The 27,583-nt window shown below is 43.0% G+C and overlaps 1 protein-coding gene across 3 annotated transcripts in view; it reads right to left on the reverse strand.

Annotated features, from left to right (window-relative positions):
* Window positions 1–27,583, reverse strand: part of LOC134340836 (beta-secretase 1-like) — a 188,684-nt gene that overhangs the window by 92,093 nt on the left and 69,008 nt on the right. The window lies entirely within an intron of this gene.

Here is a 27,583-nt window from a genome sequence, read left to right on the forward strand (position 1 = left end):
TGAATACTGACCAGACAAAATAAAGCAAGATTACTTCACTTTATTCATTTCACTTTTAAGTCAATTTTCTCTCAATTAGTTTAAAATTGAACAACCGGCTACGGGACAGCTTCGTTCTACCAGCTTTTAGACTTGTAAATTCACATGTCTGTACACTGCAACAGAGTCATATTACAAAGATTTTTACTCCCTCATGCTCTGGGATGGATGTAAGATTTAAATAAATTCTACTTCTATCACTTTCATCCTGAGCACAGTCTCCAAATTCTCAGCCTCCTCAGTATTTTGTGACATAATTATTTCCATGACGAGACTTCATCGGTTGCCAAATATTTTGTAGAAGTTGCCAAGAGAGTTTAGGTTGGACAGAGTTCATGTCCTTGTGTCCTCTCGGGGGGGGGGGGGTGCTTTCCCCCATACTTCAAGGATATGTGAGTTCATAGATTCACATTGACCACTTGACGTTGGTGTTTAGCTAAATGGTGTATCTGGGGACACTGGATGGAATTTTGGAAGGGTGGAGCGAAGTCATGATGGCACTAAACAACAACTCCTCTGCTTGCATCTTCAGAAACAGCTCTATTTTTATCTTTGATGTCTCTTTTTTTCCTTTTCAAGGTTTTTTTTTTGAAGACCCTGACCTGGAGTTACACTCTGAATTTGGTTCATTGCGGGAATGGCTTCACGACTGGCAGCGTTTTGATATCCCAAGGATGTGGTCTGGAAGACAAGTGTACCTTCAGGGTGCCAGATTTTCGTGGCTCTGGAGGCGGGCTGATTCTAGGCTGCTGCCCCAGACTGAAGCATAGAGGGAGAACACAGAACATTGGGAGCAGCAGGTTAACTGCTGTGGGATGTGCGTCCAAAGAGCTGTGCCTTTCTTTACAGATCTCTGGGCGAAGAGCTCGAAAAAAGTGACGCAACAGACTTTTAACATCATAAGTCAGTGAGTTGTTTGAGATATCTCTCCTCTCACTGTGAAATGGGAACACCTTTTTTTCCCTTATTAGGGAGAGAGAGCCTGTGGTATGTCGAATTACGGGGTGAATGAGTAGACTTTGGGGCACTGCAAGTCTGTGTCTTTGCTGTTGCTTTGCTGCATGCTTGAATGCTCAGTGGGGAGGGGGATCATTGCTTTGCTGCTGCTTATGTCTGGGAGGGGGAGCTTTGGGGTTCTAACATTTAACTGTCATTCTTTGGGCACCCCTCTTTTTGTAGACGTTTGTGAAGAAAAAGAATTTCAAGATGCAGATTGTATACATTTCTCTGATATTAAATGTACCTATTGAACCTATTGAATACAGGGAGTGTAGGTTTATTTTCATTGTTTCAACCTAAGGGTTGTTTCAGCCCGCCATTCCAGCACCAGAGCACACAAAATGACAAGAGCAAAAGAAGCCACCCTTACATACAGCCTTCCAACCCCAGGACGGGCTGTCTCTGGCTTCCAGCCTCCACTGGTCTCACAGGCTCACGGGCATTAGTCCTTCATTGTCCCCTGTGGACTTGCAGACTTGCTGAGCCAGGTCTTCAGCCACTGGGCCTCAACTCACGGACTTCCAATGGACCTTCAGGCTTTGATCTTTGGTATCGACCCCAGGACCTGCCATTGATGGGATCCTGAGATGCAAGCCCCGACCTCTGGACTCGTTGACTCATGTACCTAGAGGGTCAGCGGCTCGCATACTTCCCACTTGGTGCCATTTTGACCACAAGTCAAGATGTGCTAGGAAATGAGATTGTTCTGGGCTAGCATAGGACTCAGTAGGCCAAGTGGTTTTCTTCTGTGTTACAAGGAAATATGGGAATTAGCCTCAGCAGGAGAGTCAGGAGGTGACATTTGTCCTTGCAGGGAGAATGAGGCACTTCTCCAGATTAGAGAGGATTTCTAGTGGATAAACATCCAGTGTCATTCAACCCTGGAGTCTGGGCACGATACTCTGCAAGTTCCTTTGGGTCAGATTGGAAATGAAGTATATGCTCTATCCCACTGGACACCCTGTGCAGATGATTGAACTGTCATTATCATTATTAAATTAAAACCAGATTTTGAAATTAAAAGCAACACACACAAAAAATGCTGGTGAACGCAGCAGGCCAGGCAGTATCTATCGGAAGAGGTACAGTCGATGTTTCGGGCCGAGACCCTTCGTCAGGACTAACTCGGCTTCATCTTTGACTTTGACTTCATCTTGATCCGAAACATCGACTGTATCTCTTCCTATAGATGCTGCCTGGCCTGCTGCGTTCACCAATATTTTTTGTGTGTGTTGCTTGGAATTCCAGCAGATTTCCTTGTGCTTGCATTTGAAATTAAAACTTGTTTCCATGTAACCTCCCTGCAGTAATTAGACTACATTGTCTCTGAACAACCTCACCACAGGACGGCACTGAAGACAGTTGCTTTGAAAATTGACAATCACAATCAATACTTGTGCAATAATACTGTTAACTAATGTAACAACCACTGGTAATACAAGCATGTCAAAATCAGCCATTGAATGTGGGACATCCGGACTCTTTACACTGTAACCAGGCAGGGCAAAACCATAAATAAATGCTCATGTTAGTTGGCACCATTCGTTACAATATTGTACATCTGTAAAAATGGAACCCTGATTGAAAATAACCTGTATCTGGAAATATAAGTGCCCAATCTTGGGTTAGGTTCAGATTGGCTGTGGCTGGGTTGCTTTGGATTGGCCGGGGCTGCGTCGGTTTGGATTGGCCGGGGCTGCGTCGGTTTGGATTGGCCACAGTAGTGAATAATTAGATTAGCAGCAGCTGGGTCTAGTTCAGATTGGTCATGGACAGGTCACATTTGGATTGGCTATTGCAAGGTCAGTCTGGATTGGACACGGTTGGGTTGGGCATACAACAAAATCTGGTTGACAAGGCCTAACAAACATGTTTCAAAATAACAACTGGTCAAAAATAGCTGCAAACTGGAGGGGCTGGATCTACACTTTAGACTGTGGTCCCTAGCATCAGATTCTGCAACCAATAACACATTTAATATTCACCTTGTGAGTTCTTACGATTTCAAAATAATTATTCTTTAATTTCCAAATGCTTGTAATGTAGCTTCACTAGTGTAACCTTGCTTTGTACTCCCAGACCTGTAATACCCACTGGCACACTCAAACAGAGCATGAAGCTTGTCAGGAAGATCAACATGGGTGGTAACCAGTCTGGCCTCCCTGTCCTCAACAATTGTTACATTAAATATTGACAGACTCATCAATATACATTGAGTTAATCACAGTGTGATTTATCTTGGTTCAATCATCAGAATTAATACAATCCTTTAAATCAATGTGTTGGCACAAATTTAGTTGATTCATAGTGACTTCATGCAAACAGCCTCATGGTTGGTATACTGCTATTGATCAGGTGTGCTCTGTTTTTGTTCTCTCTCAGAAGCCTGTTATTTTCTCTATCCTGATAAACTATTGGAACATTTGCTTCATGTACATTGCAACCCTCTCTCCAACCGTGAATCAGTTGGTGACTCTCATCTTTGGAGAGATTGTGAGTTGTATACACACCCGAGAAGTTTCAGTATATGAACCTACACTGACGGTCTAATGCAGTGCACTCAGTTTTGCTAGCACTGATCCACATACACTTGAGGTCAGATCCAGGCACCATTTCAATTTTGCTCTAACGGACCTATCGAAACGCATGTACGCAGAGAGGAACCAATCATTGTCTGTATAAACTACGGTGCAGCACGGCAGTGCGGCGGTTAGCATCATGGCACCAGCAACCTGGGCTCGATTCCCACCACTGTCTGTAGGGATCTCGTACATTATCTCTGTGACTACATGGGTTTCCTCTAGTTGCTCTGGTTTCCTCCCACATTCCAAATGTGTACCGGTTAGTAGGTTAACTGGTTACATGAGTGTACAGGCTTGTTGGGCTGGAAGGATCTCTAAATTAAAACAAGTATTCCGTTCTTAGACCACTTGTGTTAACTGGCTCTCTGCCTTGCACTCCTCCAGTAGATAATTTTGTTTATGCAGTTACAGCTTGCGATTTCAAGACTGATCACTGCTTGTAAGTTTCAGTGGAAGTAATTTGCCAGCTAATAAAATTTTCTTTGAAATATTTTGAAACATAGTTATGCTTTTGGAGCACATTTATGTTTACTTGGGGGGTACATTGGGGACAAATTAGAAGGTTTGGTGTTAGCTAGAGTTTTTTTTAAATCTGTAGGATGTCCATGCCCCTGTCCCTTTAGCAGAGAGATGAGAAGGAATTTCTTTAACCAGAGAGTGGTGAACCTATAGAATTCATTGCCACAGATGGCTGCAGAGACCAAGATATTGGTAAATCTAAAGCAGAGGTTGATAGGTTTTTGATTATTAAGGGCGTCAAAGGATATGGGGAGAAGGCAGGAGAATGACGTTAAGAGGATTAATAAATCAGATGTGATGAAATGGTGAAGCAGTCTTGATGGGCCAAGTGGCCTAATTCTCCTCCTACGTCTTATGGTCTTGTGGATATCAAGGACCAATAGAAGCTGAGACATGGAACAATACTCCTCTCTGATGTTGTTACTGTACTGTTTGAACGAGAGACTTATCCTTGCTGTTTTGACTAACGTACAACAAAATAACAGGGAAACAAGTAGATTGAAGTCAGAGACACAAGGGATTCTGTAAATGTTGGAAATTTTGAGCAACACACAATGTGCTGGAAGTACTTAGCAGGTCCGTTAGTGTTTGTCGATATTTCAGAATGGATGTTTCCTTCCTTTGATGCTATCCGACTTGCTGAGTACCTCCAGCTCTTTGGGTGAGTTGTGCAAGTAGACTAAAGTACTTTGGGAGATCACAAGTCCATGTAAATTCAAGTTTACCTTTAACATAACAACCAATTTCTATCTTATCATTCAATACTTTGGACAATCCCAATAAGCAATTTTCAGCCTGTTCTCAATGTATAAGACATGACTGTTAAAAGCTAACTGACCATTTTGGATACACTACACAATAACGCACTCTCAGACATCTGTTTACAGTTGGGAAATTTCAGTAAATCCCCTTGAGCTTAGCTTTTGGGGTTAAATATGGTTCAGTGGGCTGTACTTTTATCTCTGAGTCAATAGATTCAGAATCAAAATCAGGTTTATTATCACTGCCATAGAAACATAGAAAACCTACAGCACAATACAGGCCCTTCGGCCCACAATGCTGTGCCGAACATGTCCTTACCTTAGAAATTACCTAGGGTTACCCATAGCCCTCTATTTTTCTAAGCTCCATGTACCTATCCAGGAATCTCTTAAAAGACCCTATTGTATCCACCTCCACCACCGCCGCCAGCAGCCCATTCCATGCATTCACCACTCTCTGCGTAAAAAACTTACCCCTGACGTCTCCTCTGTACCCACTTCCAAGCACCTTAAAACTGTGCCCTCTTGTATTGGCCATTTCAGCCCCGGGAAAAAGCCTCTGACTATCAATGCTTCTCATCATCTTATACATCCCTATCAGGTCACCTCTCATCCTCCATCGCTCCATTCCAAAGAGAAAAGGCAGAGTTCACTCAACCTATTATCATAAGGCATGCTCCCCAATCCAGGCAACATCCTTGTAAATCTCCTCTGCACCCCTTCTATAGTTTCCACATTCTTCCTGTAGTGAGGCGACCAGAACTGAGCACAGTACTCCAAGTGGGGTCTGACCAGGGTCCTATATAGCTGTAACATTACCTTTCGGCTCTTAAACTCAATCCCACGATTGACGAAGGCCAATGCACCGTATGCCTTCTTGACCACAGAGTCAACCTGCGTAGCTGCTTTGAGTGTCCTATGGACTCGGACCCTAAGATCCCTCTGAACCTCCACACTGCCAAGAGTCTTATCACTAATACTATATTCTGCCATCATATTTGACCTACCAAAATGAACCATCTCACACTTAACTGGGTTGAACTCCATCTGCCACTTCTCAGCCCATTTTTGCATCCTATCAATGTCCCTCTGTAACCTCTGACAGCCCTCCACACTATCCACAACACCTCCAACCTTTGTGTCATCAGCAAATTTACTAACCCATCCCTCCACTTCCTCATCCAGGTCATTTATAATGTGATGAGAATACACATAAAATTAAGATGTTTGCTGGCCTAGGTTAGCATCAGTGACATCAGCAAGTGGTCTGCCACCTGCCCTCAGGGGAAGGAGAGATAAGGAACAATGGAGCAGCGTCTAGAGATGTGTAATGAAGGGACGTGGGAGAGAGAGAGCTGTCTGGAGCGGCTCCCCCCTTTGAACCTTGAACTGTTTGAAGTGATGGACAGGCGATACCCCAGCAGGGGGATAAAAAGGGACCGGTTTGCTAAGGCAGGACACACATGACACCCGAGGTAACAAGACCCTGGAAGCAGTACACTTCTCACGAGTCGGTGGGAAGTACCAGACAACGGCCAGGGTGGAAAGGTACGATCAGCGGGAACCCGGTGTGTGTCCGTCCTTGCCTGGGTGCCGGGTTCACTGCAGAGGATCAACCGCATCTGGAGGAGGGGTCACAGTTGGTGACCTCAGGTGACATCACCAAGGACCTGCCCAAAAGCTGCTTGTGAGCCATATCGCCGGTCTGTGAGTGAAGCCGTGTCTGAATGATCAGTTGTTCCTGTTCTCTCTCTCTCTCTCCCACCACGTTGTCCATCGCCATGGCAACGATTACTGCGAACTGAACTACTAAACTGGACTGAACTTTGAGTCACTTTGAAATTTGGTCATTTACCCCTAGACAATGATAGAGCTTGATTGATGCTGTTATCTTAATTCTGTGCACATGTGTGTTTATCATCGCTGAACTGTTGCATTTATTATCCTTTCGATTACTGTGTTGCTTGTTTCTTTAATAAAACTTTCTTAGTTCTAGTACGCCAGACTCCAACTGAGTGATCCATTTCTGCTGGTTTGGCAACCCAGTTACGGGGTACGTAACATAAGTGGGGTTCTCGTCCGCAATTTTGAACGCTAAATTTGGGACGGAGTAAATTGATTGGGTTAAAATTCCCGAAAGAAAGAAAAGACAAACAGCAGAAATGGAGGCTGAGGAATTTATAAAGGCGCCGACCTTGGAGGCATTTGAGGATGCCAGGAAATCGGAATTGATAGCTGTGGCCAAACGGTTGAATCTTGCTAAGGTGAAGTCGACAATGAGGAGAGAGGAGATACACAGAGCTATTGTAGAGCACTATGTATCTAAAGGTGTGTTTCCCCAAGGTGAGCTGGGGGTGGTGTCTATTGAAAAACCTGCTGGAGACGCGGTACAGGTACAGCTTGAAAAACTGAGACTTGAGCACGAGTTCCGGGTACGGCAGTTAGAACACGAAGAGAAGCAGTTAGAAAGGCAGGAGAGACAGTTAGAGAGAGAGGAGAAAGAGAGGCAATGGGAGCGAGAAGAGAGAGGGAAACAGAGGGAAAGGGAATTTGAACTGGAGAAGTTAAAGATAAGGGCCGAGCAGGGGCTCGTGCCGAACCAAGGTGGAGGGTTCCGGGCGACCCAGGAGGTTAGGCTGGTTCCCCCATTTGACGATACCGACGTGGATCGGTACTTTCTCCATTTCGAAAAAGTGGCTATAAGTCAGGAATGGCCGAGGGATAAGTGGGTTGTTTTACTTCAGAGTGTATTGAAAGGGAAGGCCCAAGAAGCTTACTCCGCTTTGTCCGCGGGAGATGCCCAGAGGTATGAGGTGGTGAAAGAGGCCATCCTCAGGATTTATGAGTTGGTCCCGGAGGCATACCGGCAGAGGTTCCGGAATGCGAGGAAGCAGTGGGACCGCACGTATTTGGAGTTTGCCCGTGAGATGCAGACATATTGTGAGCGTTGGTGCGCCTCAAAGGGGGTAGAGGGGGATTATGACAGACTGCTACAACTGATCCTGATTGAGCAGTTTAAAGGTTGTGTCCCTGAGGGTATGAGACCCTACCTCGATGAGAAAGAGGCAGCCACGTTAGCCACAACTGCTAAGTTAGCGGATGAGTATGCGTTGACGCATAAAATGAAGTTTGCCCCGAGTAAAGGCTACCAGAAGGGTAGTCAGGACGGCGGGGAGAGTCCGCCGGAAAAGTCAGAAAGTAAGCTGGGGACTAGTGAAAAGGATAAGGTAGACTGGGAGCAGTCTGGTAGGAAGTCTCCTGGGGTCGTCTGTTATAATTGTGGGAAAGCCGGACACTTTGCGTCCAGGTGCTTTGCCCCAAGGAAGGAGACGGGGAAAGGAAAAGCGGAAATTTGGAATGGCTGTATCGAGCTGTTAAGCGAACCGCTAGGGAAGGACAGGTCTGAAAAAGTCCAGGAAGGGCGCGAGAGGTTTATCTCGGCCGGACTGGTGTCAGTGAAGGAGGGGTTAAAACCAGTTCCAGTGCGGATCTGGAGAGACACGGGAGCGTGTCAGTCACTAATACTGAAGAGTGTATTAGAGTTTAGCTCAGAGACCCAGACTGGGGAGGTAGAGGTCAAAGGTGTTGGGGAAGGGACAGAGTCAGTCCCTTTTCACCAGATACACTTACAGAGCAACCTGGTCTCTGGACTAGTCACGGTCGGGGTGAGGTCCGAATTATTGATTGAATTATCGATGAAAGATGTGGAAGTCTTGCTCGGTAATGACATCGCCGGAGGAATTGTGTTCCCCGCCGTGAGGCTGACAAGTCCCCGTGGACTCCCAGGTTTATCCCGTTTGCGCAGTAACTCGGCGGATGGCGAGGAAAGCTGCAGAGGCCGACATAAATTTTGCTGAAACGTTTCTGCCCACCCTGTACGGGGGGGGAAATAGAAAGTGAAAAGACGGAACGAAATGAAACAAGAGGCAGTGAGGGAGCTGGGACGGACGTAGCAGTAGCCAGGAAAGAATTTGTGCAGACGCAGGAGCGAGACGAGGGGCTGATGGTTGTGGCAGAGACCGCTCTCTCTGACACAGCTTTAACAAGGGAACTAGTAGACTATTGTGTGGAGAAGGAAGTGCTAAGGAAAAAAGGGAAATCAAGTACAGTACCCGCAGATGAGGAATGGGGGGTGGTGCAAAAGAGTTATGGGGATGAGGTTTTTAACATGGCCCACGAGGTACCCCCCGGTGGACATTTTGCGGTGCTGGAGGAAACAGTTGGTGGAATCATGAAAGAGATTTACCGGCTGCCCAGGGGGAAAAATGTTATTGATCATGACCGACGCGAACTGAGACGGTCACCGGCTTTTGATATGCTAACAAACCTAGTCGGTGTTAGCGTGGAAATCAATGAAGCTAGGGGCCCCCTGATAAGAGGAAAAAACCATTTTGAAAAGATTAGGATGGGATCGGTCAGATGGGAGAAGGCTATTGTTTTGGCCAGGTCTACTGATAAGGTCTCTCCCTTAATCCCCGAACAAAGCGAATCTTTAGAAGAAGTAATTAAACGACTCGCACCCGTGTGTTTGATTGTCCCGAGGAAATGCAAAGAACTGGGACGTTGGGTGATGTCTGTTACAATAGGGCAGCCTAGTAAAGAACACCGATATATAATGAGTAATTCAGTGACTAAAGGGCTGATGAACACAGAGGTGTGTATTGGCAATTTAATACGGCTGTCTGAAGCCAGCTTGATAGTGAACCTTGAAAAAAATGAATTCGGCCACACGAGGGTCACTTACCTGGGAATTGTGGTGACACAGGGGCAGCTGGCAGCGATGCAAGCTACAGTGCAGGCTATCGCTGACCTCCCAACCCCGACAGACAAGAGGGCCCTCAGAAGGCTCTTGGAGATGGTGGGGTACTGCAGGAAGTTTTGCAATAACTCTGCGGTCAATACCCGTCCCCCTCCTACTAATCCCTTGCGAGAGAAAACTGAGTCGGAATGGGACGACCCGTGTTATTGTGGTCCGGGAAAAAGCCAAATGTGAGGTTACATTGATCGCAATTCATCAGTGTTTTTGGCCACTATGAAGTTTGCTGAGTTGGAGCCTGGTCTAAGGGATTATTAATAGCACGTGTAAAAGGAACAGAAAATGTGATGACTGTCTGTCAAGGTGTTGACAGCTTCAAACTCGCTGTGTTAGCCAAATAGCTGATAAAGATGTATATTTGTGTATGTATCAAATAATGTATTCATGTTTGTAATTTTTACCTCCCGGTAAAAATCCTTAAAAGGGGGGAAGTGTGACGAGAATACACATAAAATTAAGATGTTTGCTGGCCTGGGCTAGCATCAGTGGCATCAGCAGTTGGTCTGCCACCTGCCCTCAGGGGAAGGAGAGATAAGGAACAATGGAGCAGCGTCTGGAGATGTGTAATGAAGGGACGGGGGAGAGAGAGCTGTCTGGAGCGGCTCCCCCCTTTGAACCTTGAACTGTTTGAAGTGATGGACAGGTGATACCCCAGCAGGGGGATAAAAAGGGACCGGTTCGCCAAGGCAGGTCACACACGCCACCCGAGGTAACGAGACCCTGGAAGCGGTACGCTTCTCACGAGTCGGTGGGAAGTACCAGACAATGGCCAGGGTGGAAAGGTATGATCAGTGGGAACCCGGTGTGTGTCCGCCCTTGCCTGGGTGCCGGGTTCACTGCAGAGGATCGACCGCATCTGGAGGAGGGGTCACAGTCGGTGACCTCAGGTGACATCACCAAGGACCCGCCCAAAAGCTGCTTGTGAGCCATCTCGCCGGTCTGTGAGTGAAGCCGTGTCTGAATGATCAGTCGTTCCTGTTCCCTCTCTCTCTTCCTCCACGTTGTCCATCGCCATGGCAACGATTACTGCGAACTGAACTGCTAAACTGGACTGAACTTTGAGTCACTTTGAAATTTGGTCATTTACCCCTAGACAACGATAGAGCTTGATTGATGCTGTTATCTTAATTCTGTGCACATGTGTGGTTATCATTGCTGAACTGTTGCATTTATTATCCTTTCGATTACTGTGTTGCTTGTTTCTTTAATAAAACTTTCTTAGTTCTAGTACGCCAGACTCCAACTGAGTGATCCATTTCTGCTGGTTTGGCAACCCAGTTACGGAGTACGTAACATAAGTGGGGTTCTCGTCCGCAATTTTGAACGCTAAATTTGGGACGGAGTAAATTGATTGGGTTAAAATTCCCGAAAGAAAGAAAAGACAAACAGCAGAAATGGAGGCTGAGGAATTTATAAAGGCGCCGACCTTGGAGGCATTAGAGGATGCCAGGAAATCGGAATTGATAGCTGTGGCCAAACGGTTGAATCTTGCTAAGATGTCACATCCTCAAAAAATTCAATTCGGCTCGTAAAGCACGACCTGCCTTTCACAAAGCCATGCTGACATACGTCATTAAATTTGTTGTTTTGTGGCAACAGCACAGTACAAGACATCAAATACTATAAATTACAATAGAAATATAAATTTAATTAAAATATATATACATAATAAATACTGCAAAAACAGAGCAAAATAGTGGGGTAGTGTTAATGTGTTCATGAAATCTGATGCTGGAGACATTGAATGTGTAGAGTGTGTGGGCCTTCAGGCTCCTATACATCTTTCCCTGATGGTAGTAATGAGAAGAGGGCATGCCGTGGCTTAATGATGGATGCCACCTTCCTGAGGCATTGCCTTCTGTGGGCTCAAATTCCACTGATGCAACATGAGCATAAATGACTTGGCAGCTTATTATCTACAAGGGCAGAGATGGAAAATGAAAGGAGTACAGAGGGATACAGGTATTCCTGAATGACTGAAGGTTAGCAGGCAGGTAGTTAGGAAGGCAACTGGCATATTGACCTTCATTGCAAGGCGGACAGAGTTCAGAAACAAAAGGTTGTACAGGGTTGTTGGTGAGAACTAGGCATAGCTTTGGCCACCTTGTTTGAAAGGGATATATTGACATTGGAGGTATTCCAAAAGTGTTTTACTAGTTTAATTCTTGAGATGGAAGGACTGCCCTATCATTGGGGCGGAACAGTAGCGTAAAGGCTAGTGTAACACTTTACAGTGTCAACAACACAGCTTCAATTCCTACTGTTGATGTAAGGAGTTTGTACGTTCTCCCCGTGACTGTGTGGGTTTCCTTGAAGTGCTCTGTTTGCCTCACACATTCCAAAGATGTACAGGTTAGTAGGTTACAGTACTTGGTCACATGGGTGTAATTGGACAGTGCAGGCTCACTGTGCTAGATCTCTAAATCAGGGGTTCCCAAGCTGGGGCCCGCAGACCCCTTGCTTAATGGTATTGGTCCATGGCATAAAACAGGTTGGGAACCCGGAACTAAAAAAATTAGTAAAAGTGGCTACGAAGTTGGTCTGTGTTCTTCAGAATATAGAAGAATGAGGCATATTCTTAATGAAACACATAAGATTCAGGTGAACTTGACAGGGTAGATGTTGAGATGTTTCCATGAGTGGGAGAATCTAGAATGAGGGGGCAAAGTTACAAGTAAAGGCAGCTGGTTATTTCACAGTAAGGTGCCATGGAATTTCTTCTCACAGAAAGTAGTGAAGCTCTGACACTCTCCACCCTAGAAAGCTAGGTAATTGGAGTTTTTTTTTTGTTTGAAGAGAAGATAAGTGAATTTTTGAAAGATCTGGGAATTTAGGACTATGGGAAACTGGCACAGAAGAGCAGGTGAGGCCTAGGACAGATGTGCCATTGTCATATTGAATGATGGAGCAGACTTGAGAGGCTACTCCTGCTTTTGATTTCTCATCATGTATGCTGATGCTCCTGTGCTTTTCTGATGAAATGCAGTATCATCAGAGGTATTCCATTTATTAGGTGAGCTATATTAAACGATATAACAGATACACAGGTATAAGATCACACAGCACTTCAATGAAGAACAAGGTCGTCACAACATTGTGGGCCGAAGAACCTGTATTGCGCTATAGTGTTCTATGTTCTAATTTTGTCATGCTGCAGGTCACACCTCTTCAAGCCTGCCTTAATATGATGAGAGGCTCTGTCTCTCCCACCCTGGAGTCCAGACCTCCAGCATTCTCTAGGTGGAAAGAGTCTTTCTCATCTCCCAAAAATCCTTCTATCAAATGTTGTAAATCTTTACCCTCTGGTTTTAGACACCTCTGTTACGGAAAGTGTGCTCTTCCTGTTGACTTGACTTGAGAGTGCCTTGTAATTTTTATACACCTCAAGTAAATCGCTCCTCAATTGTTCCAATCAAAATAACACAGGCTTATTCAACCTTTCCCCCAGCTAAAATTTTCCAGTCCTGGCAACATCCTTGCAAACCTTGCCTGCACCCTCACTAGAGCAATCTCATCGCTCCTGCAATATGGTGGCCAGACCTGTAGGTTGTACTCAAGATATGCTCTAAGGTGTTCTGTGTAATTCTAGTGTAACCTCCCTGCTATTACAGTTTAAAGCATCCTTTATGCCTTTTTTTAAAAAAATAACTGATCTTGTGAATCTGTTCTACTACTTTTAAGGAACTGTGACTGTTCCTCCAGGCATCTCATGACTCCCCCCCCCATTTAATCCGCAATCCTTTGCCTTGTTCCATTTTCCACATTCCTCAGAGTTGAAATTTATTTGTGAGTCTTCAGCCCCCACCACATGTCTAAAGATAAACTAGCTCGTTTTTATTCCCATATAAACCCTATTTGTGACAGATGTCACTCTGAGGTGGCTTCTTTGACTCATATGTTCTGGTCCTGCCCTCTCTTGGAAAAATTTTGGAAAGATATTTTTGACATTATTTCAACAGTTTCGTGTTTTGATTTACAACCCCATCCTATTACGGCAATTTTTGGTTTGCCAATGACGGAACATAGACCTTTATCCTCTTCAGCCTGTCAGGTGATCGCGTTTGTTACATTAATGTCCAGAAGATCCATTTTATTGAATTGGAAAGAGACCAACCCCCCCCACTACATTTCAATGGTTTTCCCAAGCTATATCATGTTCAAATTTAGAAAAAATCAGAAGTGTCATTTTTGATCCTTCGGTTAAATTTGAAGAGACTTGGAAGCCATTTATTCAACATTTTCATATGATGTAGTTTGACCTTTTCCGAATCCTTATTAACTTAGAATATATGAATAGAGGAGTGGAGTTGACGACATTAATGAATGTATTCGATCTAATATATTGGTTCAGCCTTGTTTTGTTCTGTTAGGGTTAGATTTGGGTTTAGTCATTAGTTTTTTTTTGGTTTTTTTCTGTTTTTTTGGGTTTTTTTCTTTGTAATATCCTTTTCTTTTTATTTCTTTTTTTCTCCAAGATTAACTATATCAAGAGTTTGGAAGTCTATTACATTTGTACCATTTGTAGTCTTTTATGTATATGTTTATTAACAATAAGGTAATTCCAATCTCTTTGTATCACTATTGTTATGTTTATGAACTTGAAAATTAATAAAAAGATTAAAAAAGAAAAGAGTCTTCAGCTCAACTGACCAGCCTATCAATATTCTTCCGCGATTTTCTTTTCATCGTCAACCAAACACGGTCGCATTTTATATCATTTGGAAAGTTCTTCATGATGCCTCCTACATTTTAATTCTAAATATATCACTAACAGCAAGAGCCTAAGTACTGAGCCCTGTGCAATGCAGCTGTAAACAGACTTCCAATTGCAAAAACACTTACCAAGTATTACCTTTAGCTTTCTTCCAATAAGCCAGTTGTATCTAGTAACACCAGGTCCCTTCAAAGATCATTACAGCAAAGTTTGTTCTGCAATCTTTTTCTGTTTTTTTGCAACAAAAAAACCACCAAAAATCTGTGGGCTAATTCTAATATTATAAACAAAAATACAGCAGGCACTGCGCTTGTTTACACATCACAGTAGCCAATCAGCAAAGAGCTTCATTAGACTCCTTCCTCCACATCTTGTTAATAAACAGGTTCAGAGAGAAGTTACACATAGCATCATTTAATCTATTGCTTTATTTATTAAACATACAATTTTGGGACTTACTTGATTATTTACTTATTTTTTGTGTGTACAACTTCACTATCAACCTGTCAAAATGAGCTCGATCTAATGGGCAGAGCTATGCTCTCTTCTCACTGCTGCCATCAGGAAGGAAGTACAGGAGCCTTAGGTCCCACACCACCAGGATCAGGAACCGTTACTACCCTTCAACCATCAGGCTCCTGAACCAGCGTGGATAACTTCACTTACCTCAACTCTGAAATGATTCCACAACCTAGGAACTCACTTTCAAGGCCTCTACAACTCACGTTCTCAGTATTATTTATTTATTTTTTATTATTATTTGTATTTGTGCAGTTTGACTTCTTTTGCACATTGGTTGTTTGACAGTCTTTGTTTCATCGATTCTAGTGTAGTTCTTTGTTCTATGATGAATGCCGGGAAGGAAATTAATCTCAGGGTACTATATGATGACATATATGCACTTTGCTGGTTAATTTACTGTGAACCTGAGAAACATTGCTGCATTGCCTGTCCTCCGTCCTTGCTCCCAAATAGGATCTACACTTCAAAAAGAACACTTTGGAATGCCCAGAGTTTTTGATATCTTCTGTATATTTTATACTATAATAATTTTATTATTATTAATATTTTTTCATAATAATATGAAAATTTTTATAACAAGTTTAATTCTGAGGAATAAAATGGGTTTGTGCTATATGGAAGCCTAGTTTTTCTCCATTGTTGCAGGTCTCAGAAGTATTAATAAAGAATGCTTTCTAAATTAGACTGCACTGACCAATGTGTAGCAGTTGAGATTTAGTTGGAGCACAGAATCTTCTCCCACCTCCTCCCACCATGCCATCCCCTTCACTGAGACTTCCAGCACATAAGCCAAGTGGTGCTTGCAGGACTCACATCATATAGAATAATGCTAATTTGCAGTAGTGAGCTAGGGCCCATGACAACCAACGGCATTTCTGTTCACTTCACTTGTTTGTTTTCGCACTCTTTTCTTAATCTTTCCATAACCATATTTCTATTTCAAATCATCAAATATGCTACAAGCCCTTGCCCGTAATCCCCAAAAGGGAATTTCCCTTTCAAGTTTGTTTTGAAGACGGCACCTCATGTCAAAGGTTTTGAAATGAAATACTCATCAAAAGGTGCACTCACAAATGGAAGTTGCATCTAATGAGAAGAGAGAGAGCCTGTGGTATGTCGATTTACTGGGTGAACGAGTAGTCTTTGGGGTACTGCAAGTCTGTGTCTTTATTAATGCTTTGCTGCATGCTTGAGTGCTCGGTGGAGGATGCTAACGCAGTTTTTTTGCTGTTAGGAGTGGAGGGGCATTGCCTTGCTGCTGCTTGAGCATGGGAGGGGGGAGCTTTGGGATTCGAATGTTTTATCTGTCATTCATTCTTTGGGGCACCCCTCTGTTTTCCTGGATGTTTAGTGAAGGAAAAGCATTTCAGGATGTATATTGCATACATTTCTCTGACATTAAATGTACCTACTGAAACCCAATAGCAGCCCATTTTCAACAGATAACTTTCTCAGTGGAAGCTGGTTTACATTCAGCGGCCATTTTATTAGGTACACCCGCTCGTTAATGCAAACATCTAATCAGCCAATCACAAGGTAGCAACTCAATACATAAATGCATATAGATATGGACAAGAGGTTCAGTTGTTGTCCAGACCAAATATCAGAATGAGGAAGAAATGTGATCCAAGTGACTTTGACTGTGGAATGATTGTTGGTGCCGGACGGGGCAGATTGATTATCTCAGAAACTGCTGATCTCCTGGGATTTTCACACACAACAGTCTCTAGAGTTTACAGAGAATGGTGTGAGAAACAAAACATCCAGTGAGTGGCAGTTCTATTGGTGAAAATGTCTTGTTAATGAGAGAGGTCTGAGGAGAATGGTCAGACTGGTTCAAGCTGACAGAAAGGTGACAATAGCTCAAAAAACCACTTTGATGACCTAATAAAGTGGCCATTGCGTGTATATACATAGTATTGCTGTGCAAACACCCAAATTACAAATTGGCTTTGCAAGAATATTTACAAGCTATGAGCATATGAATTAGTATTTACTAATCCCAAAACCTGTTTTACAATTTAAATAAAATCATGGCTGATCTGACTGTAACATCAACACTACAATCCCATCCATCTGCAATCCCCTTTCATCCCTTGGTTTACAAAGTATATAGCTCCATTGCCATTTGAGGAAGAGAGTTCCAAAGACTCATGAATCTCAGTGCAAAAAATTTGCCTTGTCTGAGTCTTAAGTGGGTGATCCTTTGTTATTAAACAGCAACTCCAAGTTCTAGGAGTTCCCAAAAGTGAAAATGTCCCCTCCACATCTATCTTGTCTCCTTACAATCTTAAATATTTCAATTAAGTCCTCTCTCTTCTAACAAAGTTAAAATCCTTTAGTAATAACATTAGGATTAAGGTGGCCTCATTTCATGCAAATATGCATATTTTGAGTATATTTATCCCAGGAGATCAACAGTTTCTGAGACACTCAAACCACTCCATCTGGCACCAACAATCTTTCCATGGTCAAAGTCACTTAGATCACATTTCTTCTCCATTCTGATGTTTGATCTGAACAACTAAACCTCTTGACCATGTCTGTATGCTTTTATGCATTGAGTTGCTGATTAGAGGTTTAAGAATTTTTTTTCTTATTTGGAGTTTGTCCTTGCTTAACAGCGTTTTTATTTTTTGTTTGAATAAGTTCCTGACCTTTAACGGTGAGGAGTGAAGATCTAGTCAGTAAAGCAGCAATGATTCAGCATCAACCCAATCTGTTCACTAATTTAATATTCAATTACTCTTCCTGGCCAGGATCACATTTACATCATTGGCACTGTGTCTGCCCTAGGGGAGGACACAACCAGAATGTACAACAAATCTCTCCTCCACAAGCAGGAGCTACTGGTCACATGATTATATTTAGGACAGAAGATGCATATTTTGAGTATGTTTAAACATCTGAAATTACACAAAAATGATTTTAATGCAGAACTTCTGGAATTGGTTTAATAACAGTCGTTGTGCTCATACTTGGCATTAAAACCTTGCTCAAGAATAAATTTTTCTGGTTTAGTTCTTGGCTCAGGTGGCTGGATATGGTTATCAGAGCCAGGTACAGTTAATCCTGTTTTGCAGAATTCTGATGCTCTTACTGAAATAGGAAGGCCTTATCTCTCAGGTTTTGCAAGTTCATTTAACATCCACTGGCATCCAAGAAGGCGGCATTCATCATTAAGTACCTCATCACCAGCACACGTCCTCTTCTTGTTACTACCAAGAGGGAGGAGGCACATGATCCTGAAGACACACACTCAACGTTTTAGGAACAGCTTCTTTCCTCAGATTTCTGTATGGTCTATGAACCCATGAACACTATTCTCACTAATTTGTTCTCTTTTTGCACTACGTGTTTAGTTTTAATAGGGTGGTGGGGTGGAGATACGTCTCTACCAAAGGAGGTGTAAGGTGCTCCTTCCCTCTGCTAGTCTGCAGGTCACCCTTGGGCAAAGTGTTGCACTTACTTAGCCTCCCGATCAGGGTCACGTGAAGTCATGGGAGCAGGTGGTGGATGGTCGTATGAGCAGCTGGTGCATATCACAAGTCCTAGTTATACAACCACCGATGCCAAGCAGACAGTCTCTGAAGAATATTGATAATGGCTGGGGTCACCCATCTTATAAAGACACTGCCCAGAAGAAGGCAAATAGCAAACCACTTCCGTAGAAAAATTTGCCAAGAACAATCATGGTCATGAGACCATTACTGTCTACGTCATTTGACACAGCACATAATGATGTTGATGTATTTTTTAATATATTTCTCATTGGAACTTATCATTTTTAATCTATTGCACTGCACTGCTGTTGCAAAACAACAAATTTCACAACATACGTCAGTGATAATGAATGATTCTGATTCTGGTCACTTACATAATCAAGGATCCAGTTATCCTTTCAGCTACATGTAAAAGATCGAGAAACAGAAGCAGGCTTATTATCACTGACATATTTTATGTCAGGAAATGTAATGCTTTGCAGCAGTACGGTGCAAAGCATAAAATATAATACAGTACCAAACAATAATACTGTCTCATAGAAGAGCAGGGACATCATCTCTGTCAGGCAGCTAAAACTTTTCAGTCCATCAACTTCACTGACCCAGATTTTCTGGTCATTAATTGTACTTTGTGGCAGCTTATTACGGATAAATTGCTTATATCACAACAGTGATTACGACTAAAGTACATACTTTATTGGTTGAAGTGTTTTGGATATGCTGAGATTCAGAAAGGGGCTGGAGAAATGTCCACCTTTCCTTTTTCATTTTAACCCAATTCTACAACGATTTATTCACAGAGGTCCAATCACTCTGACTCTTACACGCCTCCTGTGGTGGAAGCCAACACTGATAAAACTCTCCCATATCTTATTTTCTTTTCCTCCCATGGGAATTATCCTGATGTTCTGCTCAGCATTTATCATTCAACTCATCTGTTTTATCGATTTGTCATAAAACAGAAGACCTGTTCTGATCAACTGGATGGAGTGTTCACCAATATCTGGTGAATCTCACTTTGGCAGTCTGAGCTACCCAATTACTGGTGCCTAAGAAGAACGTGGTAACTTGCCACAGTGACTATCGTCCAGTAGCACTTACATCCACAGTGATGAAGTACTTTGAGAGGTTGGTGATGAAACATGTCAACTCCTGCCTGAGAGGTGACTTGGATCTAATCTAATTTGTTTACTGTCACAACAGATCAACAGCGGATGCCATTTCATTGGCTCTTCACTCAACCCCAGAACATTGAGACAAAAAAGGTGCATCTATCAATATGCTCTTCATTGACTACAGTTCAGCATTCAATACTATCATCTCTTCAAAACTAATTAAGAAGCTTCAACACCTCGGCCTCAATATCTCCTTGTGCAACTCGATCCTTGCTTTCCTCACTTGCAGACCCCAGTCAGTTCGGATTGGCAACAACATCTCCTCCACAATCTCCATCAGCACAGGTGCACCACAAGCTGTGTGCTTAGTCCCCTGATCTACTCGCCTTACACTTATGACTGTGAGGCTAAGTACAGCTCCAATGTCATGTTTAACTTTGCTGACAACACCATTATCATAGGTCAAATCAAAGGTGGTGATGAATCAGCATATCGGAGGGAGCACCAAGTTCAGGAACAGTTATTACTCTTCAGTCACCAGGCTTGAAACCAAAGAGGACGACTTCGCTGAACTTCACTCGACCCATCACTGAACTGTTCCCACAACCAATGGACTCACTTTCAAAACCTCTTCATCTCATATTCTCAATATTTATTGCTTTTTTTTAAAGTTTTGCACTTGCATAGTTGGCTGTCTTTTGCATATTGGCTGTTTGTCCATCCCATTGGGTCTGGTCTTTCATTGATTTTGTTTTGTTTCTTGTATTTATTATAATTACTTGCAAGAAAATGAATTTCACATGTTGACATAAATGTACTTTGATAATAAATTCACTTTGAACTTTGAACAATATCAACCAACTGAATTAAACTCAGTGAAGACTGATGTCAAACTCGCTGCAACACTGCCCCTATACACTTTTCAATCTGTTTTGCCCCATTGTTGCATCCTGCCTCCAACAAACGCCAGCAGGAGCACAAAACAGTACTACTCCAAGATCAATCTAACCCTTTCCTCCCACAAATCCTCAGAATTAATGAGCGCTCTCCAGTCTACTGTGACTGCAAGCCAAGACCAACACCGCCACACCTCAATAATCAAACTGCAGCATGCAGAAAACCAAGTTCCAAGCCATTGTTGGCTTTCACCTCAGCATACAAGAGAATGAATCTTACCCTAAATAGCCACAAGATAAAGATCCTCAACCAACTTGCCCATACTGTACTCAACAACCCTGGAAAAAATGCAGCACTTCTCATTGGAAGTGGAATTGGTTCATTATTGGCCCATGTACTAGGGAACAGTGAAAAGCTTGTCCTGCATACTACTCATGCAGATCGATTCATTCCACAGTGCACTGAAGTAGTACAAGGTAAAACAAATACAAAATGCAGAATAAGGTGTACAGTTACAGAGAAAGTGCAGTGCAGATAAACAATAAGGTGCAAAATCAAAATAAGGTAGATTATCAGGTCAAGAGCCCATTTTATCGTACTAGGGAACCATCCAATAGTTTACTAACGGTGCGATAGAAGCTGTCGTTAATCTTGGTGGTACATGCTTTCAGGCTTTTGCATTTCTGCCAAATGGTGGTGGTGATGGTGGGGGTGGGATGTAGAGAGAGATTCCAGAGCTACCCCTCAATGAAGACCTCATGTCTGACACAAAACTTATGGTCTTCCAGGCAGCAAAAATCCCTACTCTCTACCATGTTCTGAGGTCTGAACCACCTACCTACAAAAGGCACTGGAAAAATACTAACATCACTTCTGCAAAAACCTCCAAATTCAACAGAAGGCGAATAGAACCAGTCCTCTCCCAGGCCTCCTCGAAGGAAGCCATCACTTTATTTCATCTTCTCTGTCTCCAAAGCATCTGTTCTGTAGATGAGGCTTTCCGCTCTAAGACTTCTGAAATATCCTACCTCTAAGGAAATCATGGCTTCCCCTCTGACACTGTTGATGAAGCTTCAACACTTATCACCTCCATTTCCCACACATCACCCATCCCTCTCCCTGGACAGAATAGACTTCTCTTGGTCCTGATCTTTCACTCACACATTCTTCACACATTTCCACTAGTTCCAACAGTATTGCACTATCAGCCACATCTTGCCCTTTCTCTCCCTCTTTCTACTTCCCGCAGCATCACTCTCTCTATAATTCCTTGGTCTACTCATCCCTTGCCACCCACCCCTTCCATCCTTGGCACTTTTCCCTGTAACATAAGCGGTGAAACAGTTCCTTGCTTCTAATTCACATGCACCTCTCCCAAGCCGGTCTATTGCATTCAGTACACACTCTACAATGGCAAGACGAGGTAACCATTTTACCAAGTGCTTGTGTCATGCCCGCAACAGGGAGCTTTTAAAGATTAGCTTTATTTGTCACATGTACATTGAAACAGGTTCCTTAAGGGTGTTATAGCCGGGGGTGGTAGTGGGGATAAGCTCCCACTACCTATTAAGTGTTCCTAAAGGTGTGCGTCTCAAATAGCCTCTGACAACGAAGTCCATCTCCTGGCCTTCACGTGTGGCTTACCTACTAAGCCCAGTGGAACTGTTTCGACTGACAGAAGAAGGGGTAAAGGTGGGTTACTGGTGCCTTAAAACCAGTCACTTTGGCCAGATGGGGCTCATTAGCCGTGGTTGGAAGCTCATCTAATAGAAGGAAAACTCTGATCTCAAACCTCCGCTGCCTTGCGGCTATACCCACTCATGGGGAAGGCTTCGGGACTAAACCCCAAGGGAAAAATCCAGAGCTAGAGTCCCTAAAGCAGTCTTACGTTGAGCTAAGCACTGACTGACAACTCCTGCAACACCACTCATGCCAAACTATATCAGTCTCTGCCATTCCATTGGGTTCATCAACTGCATGGGGAGGGGGAGCCTGCTACATGTTTTCCATATCGTACTGCCCAGGCTTGCGTATCACGTAGACAGCTGGGACACCACTTCCGTGGCCTACCCCAACCAATGGAGGGCCTAACACTGAAACATCAAAACATGCAGTGTAATGCATTGGAGAAACACATACAAAATGCCGGAGGAAATCAGGTCAGGCAGCATCTACGGAGAGGAACAAGCAAAGTTCAAAGTATATTTATTGCCTAAGTACAGTACAGTGCAAAAGTGTTAGGCACATAGACATAGTTAGAGTGCCTAAAACATTTGTACAGTACTGTATTTGTCAATGTGGAGCAGTAAGCGAGTTTGTAAATCCGGTGGGAGGAAAGGATGTTGGAAATGGTGAGGGTGCAGTGCCAGGGGAGGGGTGTGGGACAGGTAGCAGAGAAGAAGTGCCAGTGGCAGGGAGAGGGGTTGGTGCGGGTGCAGACACACCCAGCCCTGAGACACTAGTCAAGATCATTTGTTTCCAAACAATTGGTTTATTGATCATTACACAATGTCTCTCCGGTGCTTCCCGTTCCCTCCCCCTTTCCCAACTATAATTCCCCTCTCCCTACCCCCTTCCCACTCTCAGTCCACTATAGAGACCCTTATCAGAATCAGGTTTAACATCACTCACACATGTCATGAAAATAGTTTTTTTTTGGTAGCAGTACAGTACAATACATAAAATTACTACAGAACTGTGCAAAACTCTTAGTCACCCTAGCTATATATATGTGCCTAGGACTTTTGCACAATACATGTATGTCACCATATACAACCTTGAAATTGATTTTCTTGTGGGCATACTCAGTAAATCCAAAACCATAATAGAATCAATAAAACACCCAACCAAATGGATAACTAATGTGCAAAAAACAACAAACTGCAAATACAAAAGAGAAATAATAATAATAATAAAAATAAATAAATAAGCAATAAATATCAAGAATATAAGATGAAGAGTCCACAGGTTGTGATGGGGCAAGTGAAGTTGAGTGAAGTTATCCCTATTGATATTGAGGGGTAATGACTGTTCCTCAGCCTGGTGGTGAGAGTCCTGAGACTCATTTACCTTCTACTGGATGACAGCAGTGATAAGAGAGCATGACCTGGGCTTTTCGGGCTGAGACCCTTCATCAGGACCAATCTCTCTGTAGTGCTCTGGTCTGACACCCTTTATCAGGTGAAATGCAGCACTTGCATCAATAGCCAACAAAGTCCAATGATGTGCTGGAGGCAGTCCGCACGTGTTTATCATGCTTCTGATGCCACTAAAGTATGCTCACAACTTAATAACCCACAAGTTTTTGGAATGTGAGAGGAAGCCGGAAATCTGGAGTAAACCCATGCAGTCACAGGAAAAACATATGAACTCCTTACAGAGAGCAGCAGAAAATGAACACTGATCTTACAGCTGGTGCTGTGAAGTGTTACGCTAACCACTAAGTTACCTTGCTGCCTTTTTCAAACCCTCCCCACTTCTCATTCCCACTATTCTGTCCTCAACCTTCTCCACTGTCTCAGGGAAGCCAAGCACAAATTAGAAATTTGTGAACTTTATCAGATTGTAATAAAGAGATTATAACAAAGATTGTAATGCCAACTTGCTGTCTCAACCCTGTCCCAACCACATTTTTTTTTTTTTAAGGACTGTATTACTTGTGTTAGTGTTTTTAATTCTATTAGGAAAATTATTAACATATCCCTTAAAATTGGAGTTTTTCCGGATGAATTGAAAACTACGACTTTCAAAGCCCTGATTAAAAAGCCAAACCTTGATAGCGAGGTACTAGCTAACTACTGGCCAATTATCAAATGTTCCCCTCCTGGACAAGATTCTCCAGAAAGTCATTTTCAACCAATAAACAACTTTCTGAATAAGAACAAAAGTTTCAGTCCGGTTTTAGAGCAAACCACAGCACAAAGTCAACCTTTAACAAAATTGTCAGCAACCTCAGGCTCAGCACTGATGCCAACAGAGTCTCAGTTTTAATTCTAGATCTAAGTGCTGACTTCGACACAACTAACCACAACATTCTCCTAGATCGCCTTGAGAATTGGGTTGGCCCCTCTGGTAGTGCCCTTAATTAGTTACTTTCATACATCTTAGAGAGAAATGTTTTTGTCAGTCTGGGAGATCAATACTCTAAGAGAAACAGTTTACCATTTGGTGTTGTTCATTTGTTTCCACCTACCCATCATCCCTCCCTCATCCATTTCCAACTGCCCATCATCCTTCCCTTAACCGGTTCTATTTGCTTGTCACCACTCCCCTATTTGGTTCCCCCACCTGCCCAACATCTCATTTTCATCTGGTTCCATCTTCTTGTCATCCTTGGCCATGAAAATTCCATTAAGTTGTATAAAGTTAGTCTTTTGTACAATTTCAGCATGAAATGGTCACTACTGCATTCAGTACCTTAGCCATGTATCTTCTTTATCATTTTGTCGACCTTCATGAAATCATGTTCATTCACTCATTTCTTTCACAATTCTTAGTACAGGCCATCTCATTCCACCTATCACCGACCAAACTGTATAGTTGTCAGACTCCAAAGAAGATGTACTTTAGTGAGCTCCCATCATGGAAAGTGATTCAAACATGTCCATGCATTGGGGTCTCACTGAAGCTCCAGGTAAATAGAGAAGGGAGTTTGGAATGGTGGTGAATATTGGTAGCTTGGGTTGAGGTGTTTGATGTCGTGGTGTTCACTGAGCTTGGCAGTTCGACGTTTCATCACCAGTCAAGGTGATATCCTCAATGCACAGTTACTGGGCACCAGGGATGTCACCCTGGCTGGTGATGGGACGTCTACAAGCTAATTGCCAAGCTCAGTGAATACCACAACATCAGAGAAAGGAGTGCACGATCCCACAAACTGCTCAGCAGCTCTCCCCATCAGCCAGCTCCTGCCCCATCTGTGGCACAGACGGCAGTTCTCAGTCTAGTGCCATCGGTCATCTCAGAGCTCACAAAAACCAGAATAGAAGCAAGTCATCAAGAGAACGCCTAAGAGGAAGAAATCCAAATGGGTTTCTAATGGTGAATCTCCCTCTTTAAAGAGTTTAGCCAATGAAGTATAGATTCTTACTATAAAACACACTGCATTGCACAAATGTTCAAATGGTCAGTGAGATATAATAACCATTATTTGCAATAATGCCATATTCACCCATTGAAGTAATTTTCAGCTCTTAATATTTTTTGTTCTAAACAGAATTCCAAGCATATAAAATCCATTAATGCATAATATTAAAATGAAACTGCGATTTATATACAGTTCAATCAGTAATCTATGCGAATTGAGGTAATAAGCTTCAAAGCATTTCGATATTTTAATGCAAGGATGTCAAGCATCAAAAAAATAAATGAGTCTTGTAAAATGACAAAGCATTCTACTTCTCTACATGACTCCCTGAGCAAGCCTTGTATCTTAATCAGATGGAAGTACACCAGTCAGCTCACACTTCAGGGCTCTGATGAAGGCCTTGCATCATTAGGCCCACTGATATCTCTGTTGCAATTTCATGAATGAGCAGCGCTGCCCACAACTCATCAATGCCATTCAGGGGGTGGAGGCTGTGAGACCGCTTAACCAGCTTAGTCACAACAGGAGGAGGAGGACTGGATAGTGACACAACTAAGTTCTAACATTTGTAACTGATACAATCCCGGGGGACACAAATTATGTGACTCAACAAGGAAGCAGAAGTAAATTTTCTTCTTCTCATTCTTCTAAAATGATAAAAATGCCTAGTCCACTCGTTTCTTCTTCACTCTGCCATCCCAAGAATCAATTGGTGAAACTTTGTTGTGCCCTGTTGGCCAGTGAACCACCAAAGAGCACTTTACAAATCAGGAAAAGGGAGATTTAAGTTCATATGGCTGATCAGGTGGCTGATCTCAACCAGGCCAATAAGGCATGGAGCACCACAGCACAGGAACAGGCCCATCAGCCCATCTAGTCCATGCCGACCTAGTCTTCTGTCTAGTCCACCTACCTGCACCCAGATCATAGCCATCTGTACCTTATCCATGTACCTATCCAAACCTCTCTTGAATGTTACATTTGAACCATTTACCACTCACACAACAGGCAGGACTCCAACTTCGGGACAAGCCACCTTCAGGCCTCCAACCTTCAGACACTCTCCCGGACTTGAAGAGATTAGGCTTCCAACTGCACACAATATTCCAAACTTGGCCTTTCTAATGTCTGATACAACTTTAACATAACATCCTAACTCCTGTACTCAATACCCTAATGTGCCAAAAGCTCTATTTACGGCCCTATCTACCTGTGATCAATTATGTGGGTCTAACAATTAACTTCTCTAGTCTTGAGCTAATGACTGGACCCAGACCGCCACTGAGTCCTTGTACTTGGAACACACAGGAGCTAAAGGAACAGACCTGCTCACAAGCACCCCCCTCCCTTCTGCTCAATCAGGCACCTCTGGCTCATCGATGGGACAGTCTGTGGTTGTGGTTCTGCCTCTGGCCTTACTTGGGAAGTCACAAAACCACAATGGAGGCAAGTCCGTGAGTCTGCCTAAAAAAACAATGGAAGCTCTTCTCTCTGTTGGAAGGAGCAATGTCAAGTGAAGTGACTGGTGTAGATGTAACAGTCAGGCATTTACTTCCAAAACAGGCAAGCACATGGCAGCTTTAGTCCTCAGAAGCAAATCATCCATTTTATTTTATTTTTCCAGTAGATTTACATCACCTAAGACCCTCATCAGCTGGGACATCTTCTCATTACTACCATCAGGAGTCTGAGGACGCACACTCGTCATTTTTGGAACAAATTTTTCCCCCTCTTATCAGATTTTTGAACAGTACATGAGCCAACCCATGAACACTACTGTTGTGACAGTGAATATATTTACTGGTGAGACACTCTTGGAAATAGAAACCTGCCCAACCTAATATTAGATCACTTTGTTAAAGAACAAAGGTAACAACAGGACAATTTCTGTAGTTACAATGCATTCATAATGCTTCCTTTCAGTTGCACATAATTTTAAACACCTAGAACTTCACACCAATACAACCAAAATGAGTGTCAATCATTGCTGTCTCCGAGCTGCATTCATGTATATGCAGACATCTCAGGTG

This window comes from Mobula hypostoma, chromosome X2 (genome assembly GCF_963921235.1).
Source record: "Mobula hypostoma chromosome X2, sMobHyp1.1, whole genome shotgun sequence".
NCBI lineage: Eukaryota > Metazoa > Chordata > Chondrichthyes > Myliobatiformes > Myliobatidae > Mobula > Mobula hypostoma.